This window comes from Schistocerca gregaria, chromosome X (assembly GCF_023897955.1).
Source record: "Schistocerca gregaria isolate iqSchGreg1 chromosome X, iqSchGreg1.2, whole genome shotgun sequence".
Taxonomy (NCBI): Eukaryota; Metazoa; Arthropoda; class Insecta; order Orthoptera; family Acrididae; genus Schistocerca; species Schistocerca gregaria.
This window is the reverse complement of record NC_064931.1, coordinates 292,080,339-292,094,940: the sequence shown is the minus strand read 5'-3', so window position 1 is coordinate 292,094,940 and position 14,602 is coordinate 292,080,339. Positions and strand designations below refer to the sequence as shown.

General features: G+C 39.2%; 1 protein-coding gene across 1 annotated transcript in view; it reads right to left on the bottom strand.

Annotated features, from left to right (window-relative positions):
• Positions 1-14,602, bottom strand: part of LOC126298077 (8-oxo-dGDP phosphatase NUDT18) — a 142,074-nt gene that overhangs the window by 95,482 nt on the left and 31,990 nt on the right. The gene's annotated exons all lie outside the window — the stretch shown is intronic.

The window sequence follows — 14,602 nt, the reverse complement described above, 5'->3', positions numbered from 1 at the left end:
TGCCCTGTATTTCATCTTTGATTCTATAGTGAAATACAGAATCTGGTATTTACTCATCCTCATATTTATCAAGAATAACTAATGCAACTGTCAACAATTCCATAGTGTCTAAGTACTTGCACAGCACCTTACTAAGTAACTAGACTGTTACAATACATGGCACTCTTCAAAACAGTGCACACACTCAAAAAGTTTATTGTGGGATATAGTTGTTCTCTCCTTCAACCATTTCAATATGGACTCAACTGAATGACTAACTCAAGAGTGAGGTGTCTTGTACAATCAAAACAGTCATACTTTTTTACTTCAACAATATTCACAGGTGAACAGAAAACTGAAAATAGAACTATTCATAAATCATACAACACAGCATTTCAAAAATACTGTCTATGATTTGAAGTTACATATATACATTTACTAACATGAAATTTTGTGAAGTAACTCATTTTCAATCTTCTAGTGAGATTCTGCTTCATAATATACAAATTTCATCAGAGGCAGTGGAATTTCTAGTTGGTGGCAACAATGAAAACCAACTGACTAACCATGTCACCACTTGTATCAACTGTAGTTTGTTTCCACTACCATAACCAATTTAAATGATCAATCAGAAGTGGCATTACCTCATGCAACTGGTTTAATCAAAGTGGCTTTCACTAGATGCCGAATAAAGTGAAGCAGAATACAATACCCAATGAAGGTAGCAGACAATGGCAGCATTTAGCATGAGTGGTGGTTGTGTTGATCAGTTTGATGTTTTGATAGCTGCTGCTTAAAAGAGCACGAGTTTAAACTGTCAATCAGGAATGGCAGCAGCATTACAGATGCAACGAAACTTGTCATAATAGAACATTTCTGATATATGGAAGGTCAATTACTTTCCAAAATTTCACAATTGTGAAGTATATGGCGGGCTACCCAAGAAATTTTCCACTTGATTATACAGTGAGAAAATTCAATTACATTTACAATTCTCACTAATTTGATCAGAAAATATAACATTATGAGGTAATTCCCTGTTTAACATGTTCTTCCTTTGTTCTGTACAAGGAAAGTATATCTTAGATGTTCATTGCTCTGTTCACTAGGGGATAATTTGATTGACACTTCCTTAACAAATCTATTTCACATTCACAGAGATTTGAGTCAATTTTAAGAAATTTCGTGAAACAGTGACAGGAAACACAAGAACAGCTTACAGTGTCTCCTTGGTTGACCTTAATAGTATAAAGTCTTTAAGCAAAAAAATGCATAAAATTATTTACAAAAACATGATCCAGGTTACTTAATTTTTTGTGCTCAACTGAAATTCAAACTGAGTCATTAGTGACCAGGGCCAATACTTATTCCAACCCTATTTTCATATATTAAAATCTACTGGACTCCACTGCTCAAATCCCATTTTGTTTAACTGATCTTCTCTGATTTAACAATGAACAGTAATTTGACTGTCATGCAAAAATGTTAAAGATCAAAATTAGGGAACTGACTTGAATGTGAAAACTTATCACACAATGTGAAATTTTGCCACTTTGTTGCATGTATTAGGTATGCGGCTTTTTCTGAAGACAACTCTATACAGCCAAACAATCATAACAATCATCATCATCATCATCATCATCATCATCACTGACTAACATCCTTAAATATGGTGATAACCTTAATTCATATATTGTACAGCTTTACCACAACTAGGACTGAACATGGACTTCATACAACAGAATGAAGGAAGACCTGTTTGTATTCCAAGCAATCTCATTTATGTACTTTAAAATGTTTCGATCCTTGAGAGACGAGTCTCTGATTTAATGAGAAACATACACGAATGACTCAAGTATGATTGGGGTTCCTAATTAACTACCCCCTAATAACAACAAGCTTAAGAAGATGCACTTCCAGAAACTAAACACAAACATTTCTCTGGAGAAAACTTGAAACCAGTTGTTTCTAATCAGCCTTCTAATCAACATCCTTCAATGCAATTTGCAGCTGAAGAGCAACACAAAGAAGCTGCAGCAACAACAGAAAACTTAAGTTATCCATGAATAAACAATAAACAAAACTGGATAAGAGTGCTCACTATGGAATTTAGGTGCAATTTCTACGACAAACAATAGCAACACTTCATATATCATGAGGGAAAACATTAGCTTTGGAGTACTGATCAAAAAATACATTACCATCTCAATTCAGAAATGTCTCAGACAGGAAATATTACAATGAAATAGAAAAATAGCCAGAAGGGCCCCTTCTTCAATGGTGTAGGTCGATTTAGATGTGCTTGCCATTTCACCTACATGGTTATTAAGTCCAGTGACAAAAATCGTCCTTTTCTAGTAATGCTATTATTCTCCAGCTTGTTGTTTTCATACTTGCTTTTCTTGGCTTGGCTTGGCTTATTTTCACTGAGCTCTTTAGCTCCTGCTGCAGATATGTTAATTGCTTGGGGAAGGCTGTGATACCCAGTATGTCTGGTTTTGTGATGTAAACAATAAGATGATAAGCACCACCATTCTGGCCACAAATGGTCCAATCAGGCCTGACCAACTGCCTTCTCGTCCTCAGCCAATGGAGTCACTGAGAAGTAGTACAGAGGGCAGGGGACAGCATGCTGCACTCCTAACCACTGATGGGTTATCAGGCCTGGTGCCACTACTAATTGGTCAATTATCTCCTCAACTGCCACTGTGAGGCTGAATGTACACTGTGTGACCAAAAGTATCCGGACACACCCAAAAACATATGTTCTTCATATTAAGTGCATTGTGCTGCCACCTACTGCCAGGTACTTCATATCAACGACCTCAGTAGTCATTACACATTGTGAGAGAGCAGAATGGGGCACTCCACAGAACTCACGGACTTCAAATATGATCAGGTGATTGGGTGTCACTTGTTTCATATGTCTGTACACGAGATTTCCACACTCCTAAACCATCCCTAGATCTACTGTTTCCGATGTGATAGTGAAGTGGAAATGTGAAGGGACATGTACAGCACAAAAGTGTACAGGACGACTTAGTCTGTTGACTGACAGAGACCACCGACAGTTGAAGGGGTCGTAGTGGGTAATAGACAGACATCTATCCAGACCATAACATAGGAATTCCAAACTGCATCAGGATCCACTGCAAGTACTATGACAGTTAGGCAGGTGGTGAGAAAACATGGATTTCATGGTTGAGAAGCTGCTCATAAGCCACACATCATGCTGGTAAATGCCAAACAACACCCCGCTTGGTGTAAGGAGAGTAAACATTTGACAATTGAACGCTGGAAAAATGTTGTGTGGAGTGACTATTCACGGTACACAATTTGGCAATCCGATGGCAGGGTGTGGGTATGGCGAATGCCCAGTGAATGTCATCTGCCAGCATGTGTAGTGCCAACAGTAAAATTCAGAGGTGCTGGTGTTATGGTGTGGTTGTATTTTTCATGGAAGCTTGCACCCCTTGTTGTTTTGCGTGGCAGTATCAGAGCACAGGCCTACACTTATGTTTTAAGCACCTTCTTGCTTCCCACTGCTGAAGAGCAATTTGGGGATGGTGATTGCAATTTTTAACACGATCGAGCTTCTGCTCATAATGCACGGCCTGTGGCGGAGTGGTCACATGACAATAACATCCCTAAATCCTATAGAACAGCTTTGGGATGTTTTGGAACGCCAGACCTCACCGACTGACATTGGTACCTCTCCTCATCGCAGCACTCCGTGAAGAATGGGCTGCCATTCCCCCAGAAACCTTCCAGCACCTGACTAAATGTATGCCTGCAAGACTGGAAACTGTCATCAAGGCTAACGGTGGGCCAACACAATATTGAATTCCACCATTACCGATGGAGGGTGCCATGAACTTTCAAGTTCCTTCTTATGACAAATGGTAACATCAGCATGCAGAGGTATGTGTTGACTTTACATCTATACACCCACATATTCTGAGGCTTAGATTGCTGGTTCTGAGGTTTGAGTGGAGAGCAGTGTGGAGAAGGTATCCTCTTTTTGCCTAGTATTAAAATATGAGGTTAGTTCATAGCCCATTAGGACTACGCATAGTACTTAGTAGTGTGCATTTGCCTTTCTTTGTGCCCAAACTTCTTTCATTCTTTTGATGTGGGCTTCTTTTCTTTCTTGAGACCATGTTGTTCCAGTCTTTTTTGGTTTCTCCTCTTGGTTAACTTGCCACTTGCGAATTTTGGATCTGAAGATTTCCCTGTTTTGGATATCCTCTGGTGTAATTCCTGCTAGTTTCAGATCTGTTTTGATTTCGCCAATTCATTTCTTTGGGTCTGTTTTAGATTTACTCCTGTTTTCATAGAAGTCAACTATTTGGTTTGTAAGTCTGTCGGGATTCATCCTTTTGATGTGCCCATACAATCTTAATCTGCATTTTCTAATATCACTGTGAATATTAGAGTGTTGTTTGATTTCCTGTTTGCCTCCGAGCTGATACTGTTCATCTAAAAGTTTTGAGCCTAAAATTTTTCTTATGCTCTTCCGTTCCTTTTTCTGAATGTTTTCTATGTCTGTTTTCCTGTTTAAAACGAGTGTCTCTGATCCATATAGGCATTCTGGTTTTATGACAGTATTGTAATGTCGTGGTTTTATGTGCTTGGAGACACTTTTTTTTTTTTTTTTTACTTTAAATATTTTGAGTGAGTCAATAAGCAGTGTCCATCTTTTGGCATCTGACTTCGTTGGCTTTCATTTCTATTCCATTTTCCTGAATTGTTTCACTGAGATAATTAAATTGTGGTACTTGTTTAATTTTGCCATATTATGTCTCCACAAATTTTGGTGCTTGTTTGTTGCAAATCATATATTCTATCTTTTCAAAAGATACTTGCAGGTCGACTTTTTCTGTAGTTTCTTTCAGGAGTTCAATATTTTTTGGGCTGTTGAAACATCACGAGTTAAGATGGCGAGATCGTCTGCAAATGCTAAGCAATCTACTGTTAATTTTCCTCTGCTGAGAGTAATTGGTTGGTCAATTTTGAAGACCAATTTCAGTTTGCGCCATTCTTGTATCACCTTTTCAAACACGTGGTTGAACAGTAGTGGAGAGTGTTCATCTCCTTGTCTTACTCCTGTTTTGATCAGAGAAGGTTCAGAGATTTCCCTTATAATTTTGACTTTAGATTTTGTGTCTATCAATGTCTGTTGTATGATTGCAAGTGTTTTCAGATGTAAACAATGTTCTTTTAATATTTGGAATAATGATTAATGATCAACTGAATCGTAGGCCTTTTTAAAGCCAAAAAATGTGCAAACTACATCTTTGCCACTTATTCTCTGATGTCTTAAGATTAGTTTTAAGTTCAGAATTTGCTCTGGACATGAACGGCCTGGTCTGAATCCTGCCCGATATTCTCCAATTTTTGGTTCTAGTTGTTGTCGTGCTCTATCAAGAAGGCACTGGGATAGAATTTTGTAAGCTACTGATATAAATGAGATTCTCCTATAATTGTTTACATATAATCTATCTCCTTTCTTGTGTAGAGGATGAATTAATGCATTTTTCCAGTCGTCTGGAATTTGTACTGTTTGTAAAATGTCTTATTATTTCGGTGATTTCTTTTATAGTATTTGGGCCTGCTGATTTGAAGATTTCTGCTATGATTCCATCTTCACCTGCAGCTTTATTGTTTTTAAGACGTTTGAACTGCTTGGTGATTTCCTCTACATCCAGTGATAATGAGTTTGGGTTGTGGATTCAGGTTCCTGAGGTAGAATTCTTTGTGTTGGTTCTGGGCAGTTCAGCAATTACGGCTGATATCCTGTGAGTTTTGTTTTGAAATTCTTGTAGAAATTTCGCGTGTTGTTTCTTTCAAAGTCTTTCTCGATTTCACATAGCTGGCCCTTTTCGGATTTCCTTTTAGCCTTTTGATTAATTGGTCTGTCTCTTTCCTTATTGCCAAGAATGTTTTGTAATTCTTCTCAGTATTTCTGCTGTTCTAATTACTGTATGCTTTCTGTCGAGATTGGATTGCTTGTTCACATTCTTCGTTCCACCAAGGGTGCTTTTTCTTTTCCTTTTTTGCAGAGGTATCAGTTTTTGTGTGGTTTTGATTAGTTTGCTTGTGAGTTGCTTCCAATTGTTGGAGGGATTTTTTTTTTTTTTTTTAAATTCTTCTGTGAAAGATGGTTGGATCTGGATAGTGTCAAATTTTGGGATTAGTGGCTTCCTTTTTGTGAACCTCTGAAGTTTTAACTGTAGTTTGATTTTCACTAGGTAATGCTCTGAGTCTACATTTGCACCCTTTCTTACTTGGATACTCATGATTTCTCTGTGGCTTGGATAGGAAATTGCTACATAGTCAATTTGGAATTCACCAATGAGTGAGATGGGATCATTATTATTATTATATTATTATTATTATTATTATTACTGCCTTGGAGCCAGCCAAATATCAAGTTTTCTTTATGGAATCCAACATATTTGGCTGCTATGCCCTGTAAACGGTATGTCATTTAACATTCTCTCTATATTAAGAGTATCTTGGTCTTCCTAGAGACACTGGGTGCCAGTATTATGTTTATATGCTTTTTCATACACCTGCCTATGCTCATTCTTATTGTGGTGCTGTGCCTACATCTCTTCTGAGAACATTTAGCAGAGTACTACTCCTGTAATTAGAGCAGCACGTTTTCCACCTCTTCTTGAGCATGGACTGAATAACTCCAAGGTCCATGTATTTGTGATTTTATCCCCTTCACTACAAATTAAATCCATAAGACAGTGTATACTTTCACAGAGTGCAATTCCTCCCTTCTTCAGGAGCTCAGCTGTAATCCCATCACTCCAATATACTTTGTAATTTTTCATAAATCTGCTGATTCTTTGTGATTCATGAAGTGTAGATTTATCGAACTGTATTTTCACTGTGTCATGTAGCAGCTTAGTGTCTGATTTACTTGCAGCTGCCAACCATGGTACATTCACACCGTTATTCCTTCTCTCTTCATGCAATGTGCATTTACCAAATATGCTACATAAAGCATATTCTTTTCCAAGTTTTGGGTTATAATCAGCCAGAAATAACATGGAGTCATAGCTGGGTGCTCATTCACAGTTTTCAGCTGATCATCTGATACTTTAGTACAGGCACATACACAACATTATGAAACTTTCCTTTGGCTCAAAGTGTACAGTCTCTAACTGGTTTATATTCCTGGACAGACTTTTACATACTTTGTAACACTACAAATCCAACTCCGTAGGTCTTTTCTCTGTAAAGATCATCTTTCCCAGAGTAGAGTAGTGAAATTTATCACTGAATTTCTCCACTTACCTTCCATCCAATCTTCAGATGAGCAAAAATACCCATTCCACATTTCAAAACCATGTCAGCAATGTATATTCCTTCAGTTTGCAGAGAAGTGCACACAGTCCATGTACCAATTTTTAGTTTTGATTAGGCTTGCTGTCACTTATGGATGTGAGGCATGGGCACAAAGAAATGCTGATGAACAACAGCTTAGACTAAAATAGAGTTTAATCCTGCAAGAAATCCACAGGACCACGCAGAAAGGCAGCATGTGGAGAATTGTAACAAATCTGAATTCAACAATCTAACACAAGAAATTGACACTATGAAGTTAATAAAAAAGCAGGACAGGGCATAGGCTAAGCATGGATGGCAAAAGAACAAAAAGGATGCTGGAAAGCAGGACCTGGAATAAAGCACAACTATCAAGATAGAGGGTGGAGAATATTGTCAGTGGCAGGGTAGAATGGAGCACAAGGTTATAACACCACACAAAGATAATTTTTAATACTAGTTGTAATTTAACATGATAGGGCAAATATGTGTTAATAAAACATCAGTATATGCTTAAGTCATTAATATTCTACTTGTTACATAAATTGTACACCTATAGCTTTGGAATTTCATACTGTTTTTGAAAAGTTATACACAATTTGTAGCAGCAAGTATCATGAACAAGCATATCATTAATTAGTTTTCAATTCTGATGATGCAGGAAACCCAATGCTTGGTATAAAGCAGAGGCATAGTCACTGCTCTGCAGGAGGAAGGCAGAGTTAGTTCCTTTGGTACTGCACCTCTGCCAATCTACAGTCTATGCACTGGAGCTTTTGCTTGGCTACTGACTGAGCTTTTTAAATTTGTTTATGATAACTTTGGTTTAAATTAGTGATTGTTAGTGTGATGGCAAGTAGTATAGTACTATTGCTCACCCTTCACAAATGCACTGGAAATGGACTTGTGACTAACAGTAGCGAAACTAGCCTCGGCAGTCACTCACATAACGAACCTGTTTGTAGTAAATCATGCAGTATTTTAAATTGGTGACAAAGACTCAAAGCCATGTGTGTAAGTCAGGACATCACAGATAGTGAATTCTTGAAGCTGTGACAAAATCATGTATGCACAACAGCAGCAGCAGCAGTGCAAAAGCCAAAGCCCCTAGTAGCTTAAAATTTTCTGATATTTGCAGTTAGCTGTTATGAACATGATGGTGCCAAACTTAGGAAGTGGCTGCTCACCTTTAATTCAATCAGTGTCATAACAAATGTAGATAAGCTGCTATCCCCCAAAATTGTTCAAGAATAGTAATAACTTCTGGAAAAAGTCATATTTTGGAAAACCCATACTTAACGTGGTTCAACGCTTATCCACTTAATCAGCTATGCAAAAAGATGTGTGCGTTACAGTGGTCTGTTTATTGTCAAGAAGATTTCATGTAGTTAAATGTTTAGGGTCCACAGAGCCACTGAACCCAGTGCATTATCCACTGATGCATTGCAATATGGTATAGGGCAATATTCTCGCACAAAAATGCAGATGAAACTGAGGGGCCATTTGTGCCTGTCTCCAAAAAAATATTAGTGTAAGTCAAACTACTCACAAATGGAAATAGAGGAACTGGCTATTTGACATGGTGTCAAATTCCATCATATCACCAACCACAAGAATTACATTACACTGTTCAGCCCTCGATCAAAGCACCCAGGGAAAATGGTATCGTGATTACAACAGTGGCTCTTTTCTTTAGCAATTACCATGGGCTACTTTCCTATGTTAAAATATGGTACACATTGTTGTTATTCTGAATTATTGTAACATTCAAATAGTATTTTCAATCAATATTTTCGCGAAATAACTTATTTTTATGTAATTAAAGCTTAAAAATCATTATTTTCAAGATTTGGCCAAGTGACTGAATACGCTCTGTTACTGTCTGAAGCTTTGGTGACATCACAGGCTAGGATTAAGATGAAGCTGTGTGTTATAGGAGTGTTAGTCAAAGTTACAAGTGTTTTTCTGTGCTTTTTCCAAAACAATTATTTAGAGATGGCAAAGACCTTTACAGATTTTAGGTAACAATGGAAACGAATTTGGTGAAGGCTGATAGTGGAAACTTTGCAAAAACTGATGCCTTTATGGTCTCTTTGTTTTTCAAAGCAACCAAGATTTTTGTTGCATAAATAAGAAAAATGAATTGCATAGAGCCAGGCACAGAATTAATGTGACACAGTAATAAGTTGCAGAATTGTCTAAGGGAATCTTGATCTGGGTTATTTGCTTGGACCATGATGAAACGGTTTTCCAGGGTTACTAGCGAAAGCCTATACAATAAAACACAGTGGAAACTTTTTCATTCAGGAGATAATTCTGATTGTTGCTGTCGTCGTAGCCAGAATTACAACTGTTTTCCAGGAACCTCTTTTCTAATTTTCAAATTAGAAGACAGTGTAACAACACTTGTGTGAAACTGCAGATCATCGTCGTGTGTCTTCAGCAGCTTTACACAGTGTATTTTTTCTGTTCCTCCATGTCATTAATTTCATCGACTTGAAAATTATGTCCATAAAATATGCAGTTGATGCAGCAGAACCTTAAGATATCTGTTGTTTTAGTGCATACTTAACTGCTGCTGAAATACTATGATTTAAAAGCAGGACCAACTCTCGTTATATCATAATGCCCTGGTCTTATTACACTTCCTCATAGCAATCTATAATTTTTTCTTTGTCAAAGTCCTACTAGGCTTGCCGAAGGCTGTTTGAAATGGCAAATTATTTCTTTCAACAATTTGTCTGGAAAGAATAATGTGGTCAAAAATTGGCAAATGGTTTCTAAGATTCTTCAGAATAACCGGTAAATCAGGCACAAAATACCTTTCCTTGACATCATTGATGTACCTTCACACATGACGCACGCAATTTCAGGGATTGAGCATCCAGGACCATTCACAGGCCCACCTATAGAGCCCACCTGGGTCGGGCCAGTAGTGCGCTCTGGTGAGCTGCCAATGAAATAGTATTATTTAAGCTATCTCAAACAAGTGCTCTGCCTATTTTTACCCCGTGTATCTGTTGTCCAGTCAATGTATTCAGTGTTATGCACAAACTGTATCTTGCATGTTGCTTTATAAAGTACTATGTTCCATAAATCATGTTTGTTCTTGCTATAGCAAACTTAGAGATGTGAGAGTTACATTTTCTCTGCATGTTAGTGCCCGTACTAAGTCACCTGACAAACTTCCCAATGGAAGAAATACTCCAACGGATCACTGTCCAGCAGCAAACTTTCACAGAACACCACCCGACTCTCACCACCACTCTCAGTCAGGTGCCCTCTGTGTGATTGCGGCAGGTTACTCTCCCGTCAGTGCAACCATCGGCCTTTCTGGCATATTATGAATTTGCAGAATATTGAGACACTTACAAGACATCGTTATGCTGACATTTTCAGGTTTTTCACATGGGTGATGCAAAACTTTGTAGGGCTTACTTTATTTCCTAGCTTTCGCCATGCATTTATCAGTTGTTGTACCAACTTGAACCTTTGCAAGAACTGGTCAGCTTATCATCTGATGAAATGTGCAAGTTTCTCTCAGACTGTTATTGTGACAAAACACGTCACTGCAATGCATGTCAAATTCTATCATTGTCGGAAATGCCCAAACCAATTCTACAAAGCCAGGGTTGCAGAATTACACAGGTTGAGATGTCGTTACAAATTTGTCACTAGCACCCATCACAAATCCTACGCCACTCACATGGTGTGTGATATTATTATTCGTCTGGCTCTGGATAGGGAAGTCCATGAAAAAGCACTTCAGTGTGAGAATCCAATGATGCTTATGGATGTGCTCAATATAGCACAGTTCTTTGAAGTGTCAAGGCCATAGGCAATCAGATTGCTGCATTGGGGGGAAGTATTTGAAGTTCCTAAACAAACCCCTGTTGAGCACGCTGCAAGTGTTCAGAATGACAGGTAAGCCATGTGATAAGTAGAACATTCGACTCTGTGTTGCATGTGGCAGCATTGGTTACAGCCACAGCAGTAACAGACCACATCACAACAGTAGCTGCATGTCCCCCTTCCGCCTTTACATACTGTAACTCTACAATGACTGTCTCTCCAAAGAAATTGTTTATTGACTTGTGTGTGGCTAATAAATTGCTAAAAACACAAGTGGACACAGGAACTACAGTGACTTGGGCTCCCCCCTACTCACATAGGTTTCACAGAAGTTGGTTAGCTTAAATAAAAAGCAGATTCTGATCCTAAATCAGTTCTCTGCACCTGTCTCTTACAAATCTGTTGCTCTCCCTCTCACCTTCCTGTTGTGGATCATTCCCATATTGCAGACCTGTTCGGGTTAGATGTGTGTAACTATTTCAGTTTCTCCATCACGTATGAGGTAAATTTAGTGTCTGATCAAGTTCTTTATCAGCAACTAGAGTCCCCCTGCTCTGAGTTTTCATCTCTGTTTTCCCCTGGGCTTAGTTGTGCTACCGGTTTTCAGGCCCACATCACCACGAAAGAGTCCAACCACCCTTTGTTTTTTCTGGGCGCAGCAGGTGCCTGTCACATTGCACGATGCTGTCTAGGCCGAATTAGACTGTCTGACGTCACTTCCTTACAGCATAACGTACTGTGGCTTCTACATGTCGGTCACTGGCAGGCCTCTCGCACCAAAACTTTGACGCACCAGCATGTGTATTGGCCAGACATAGATAACGCCATTACATGGCTTATTGCCACTTGCACTAACTGCCTTCAGCAACAGGTGGCCCCATGGGCATCGTTTTCCCTATGGCTGATGTCACAGCACTCATGGGACCATCTAAATGTTGATATTGCTGGGCCCTTCCTAAATCAGTATTGGCTCATTGGATGCCCATGCCAAGTTTCTCTACATGGCACGTTGTCTGTCCACATCCACAACGACCACTATTTTGTCCATGTCAAAGATTTTTGCAATTGAGGTAGCTCCATATACTGTGGTTTCCAATAACAGCCCCAGTATCTTTCTTGAGAATTTGCATCTTTTTTCAGGCTAGTGGTGTTCGCCACCTTACAGATGATCCATCCTCAATATAATGGTGATGCCAAACGCATGATTCAGACATTTAATATCACCAGCTCTGTGTTAGTTCCAGCTGGGTGCACATGTCTGAGCTCAAGGTTTCGGCCACCCACCGAACTTAGTTCCTGCCATCACTGAGCGTCGCTGGGGCAAACTCCTGTGCGTCATCCACACACCTGACAGGCATACATCCTGTCACCTCGACCAGCTGCAGGCGTGTGTGGCAGGGTCTGTTCTGGAGAGCCACTGCCTCCCCCTCCCTCACCACCACCGATGCCTGATCCTGTGTCGCAGACAGTCCAGTTCATGCCACAGCAGGTGTCACTGCCTGGGGTTCCTGCCTCTGCACCCAACTCCTCTACCGTCTTCACTGGTGCAGTCCCCACTGCAACTGATGCCACCACAGCCACCGCTCACCTTCATTGCTGGTTCCGTGTGGCCGTCATCTCCGACACTTCCTGCTCCCACCGATACCTGTGGCGCCGACCACTGGCCTCAATGAGGAGTGTCATGGAGATGTTGTCCTTGGTCCTGCCCTGCAGCCTCCCACAAGAGTGGTCATAGTGTGCCAAACTGCCCATCATCACTTCCACCCCTACTCACCAGTGCCGACACGCCACATGCTGTGCAGCCGTCATCGTAAGGTGATGAAATGGACACCAGCATTGTCACTGGAGTTTTTCGTGACTCGTAATCTCAGTGCCTTGTGAGAGCAGTTCTTTTTTTCTGTACCAGAGTTTGTTTGTTTATTTTTTTTTTTTTTACGTACCCTGCAGTTTTTGAGCCTAGTCATATGTACATGGCTTTCCCACCCTCTAGACTGGAAGAGTGATGTACCTTCACTAGTGACATGCGCAATTTCAGAGGGCGTGCATACATACAGTTCACAGGTCCACTTATAGGGGCCCAATAAATCGGCCTTGTGGCACATTCTAGTGAGCCGTCAAGGAAATGGTATTATTTAAGCAATCGCAAACAAGTGCTCAGCCTATTCTTTACCTGTATTACAGTCATCCAGTCAATGCGTTCAGTGCTATGCACAACCTGTATCTTACATGTTGCTCTGTAAGGACTATGTTCCATAAATCGTGTTTGTTATTGCTATAAAAATCATCCTTGAAATTCATCTAAAATTGATATGGTGCAAAACGAAGCTAACAAAGAAAAATAGATATTGAAATGTAATGTGACACAGAATTTAAAGTCAAGTTACCTCCTATTAAGAATGTGGACACACTCAACGACTGTGATACGACTTTCAAAATGATAGAGCACAGCAATCAGTTATCATTTCCTTTCAGGTTTTATTAATCAAATCTAGATTTCGGTTAGTGCATAGCCATTACCAATACACTATTTAATAGTATCAATGTATGTCCTAGTATGTTGGTCCCCTGTTGTTCAGGCTTCTGTAACAGTTCGTTCAAGACTACTGTATAATGAAGGTAGGATTTGCAGTGAACACATCGACTGGCTGTATGGCACCCTCTATATGAACTACGCACTGTGAAAAATGCGCAGTTTTGGGAATTATTTGAGAACCGCTTGATAAGAAGCAGTGAGGGGTTTGACCCAGGAGGAACAAACTAGCTCCTGCCGTCTTGCCAGTAAGTAGCAGCCATTAACCCAACACTGTACGAGTACAGTGGTTATAACACTGAACCTACATAACTTTTTCTTTGGTACATTTGTTTAGATGCATGTACATTGTTCATAACAGCAATTCAGTATATTGGTTTTATTGTACTTATAATTAAAGTCTGTTTGAAATGGCACAGAGATTAGTACTCTCTACATCTGTAATGGAATGGCAAGCCACACCAGCTATCCATCTTGCTGACATTTGGCGCCATCTATGAACTATTCAGTAAATAAGAGGAACTACATACCTCGTCATGAAGATTAAATAAAGAGGAAAATAGTACAAAAGATCAAAACATTTAAATGTAATCAATTCTAATACTCGCACCATACAGCATGTGCCTCGTGTTTTCCAATACTTTTTTTAAAAAAGTTTTACCAATTTGCCGTTACCTATGTGTTTTCAAGAGCAAAACAATTGGCTCCCAAGGAGTCAATCTGGAATTTTTTACATCTTGCATGTTTAGTGTTAAATGTGGTAGTAAATCAGACAGCAATGTAAATAATTTTATTGGTATTTTATTATGTGTTCTTCCTATGCAAATTTGAATTTTTTTTAGTAGAGACAATAACTGATTTTCTTTGAGTGTTATATATTGCTTATTTCATATAGAGGAT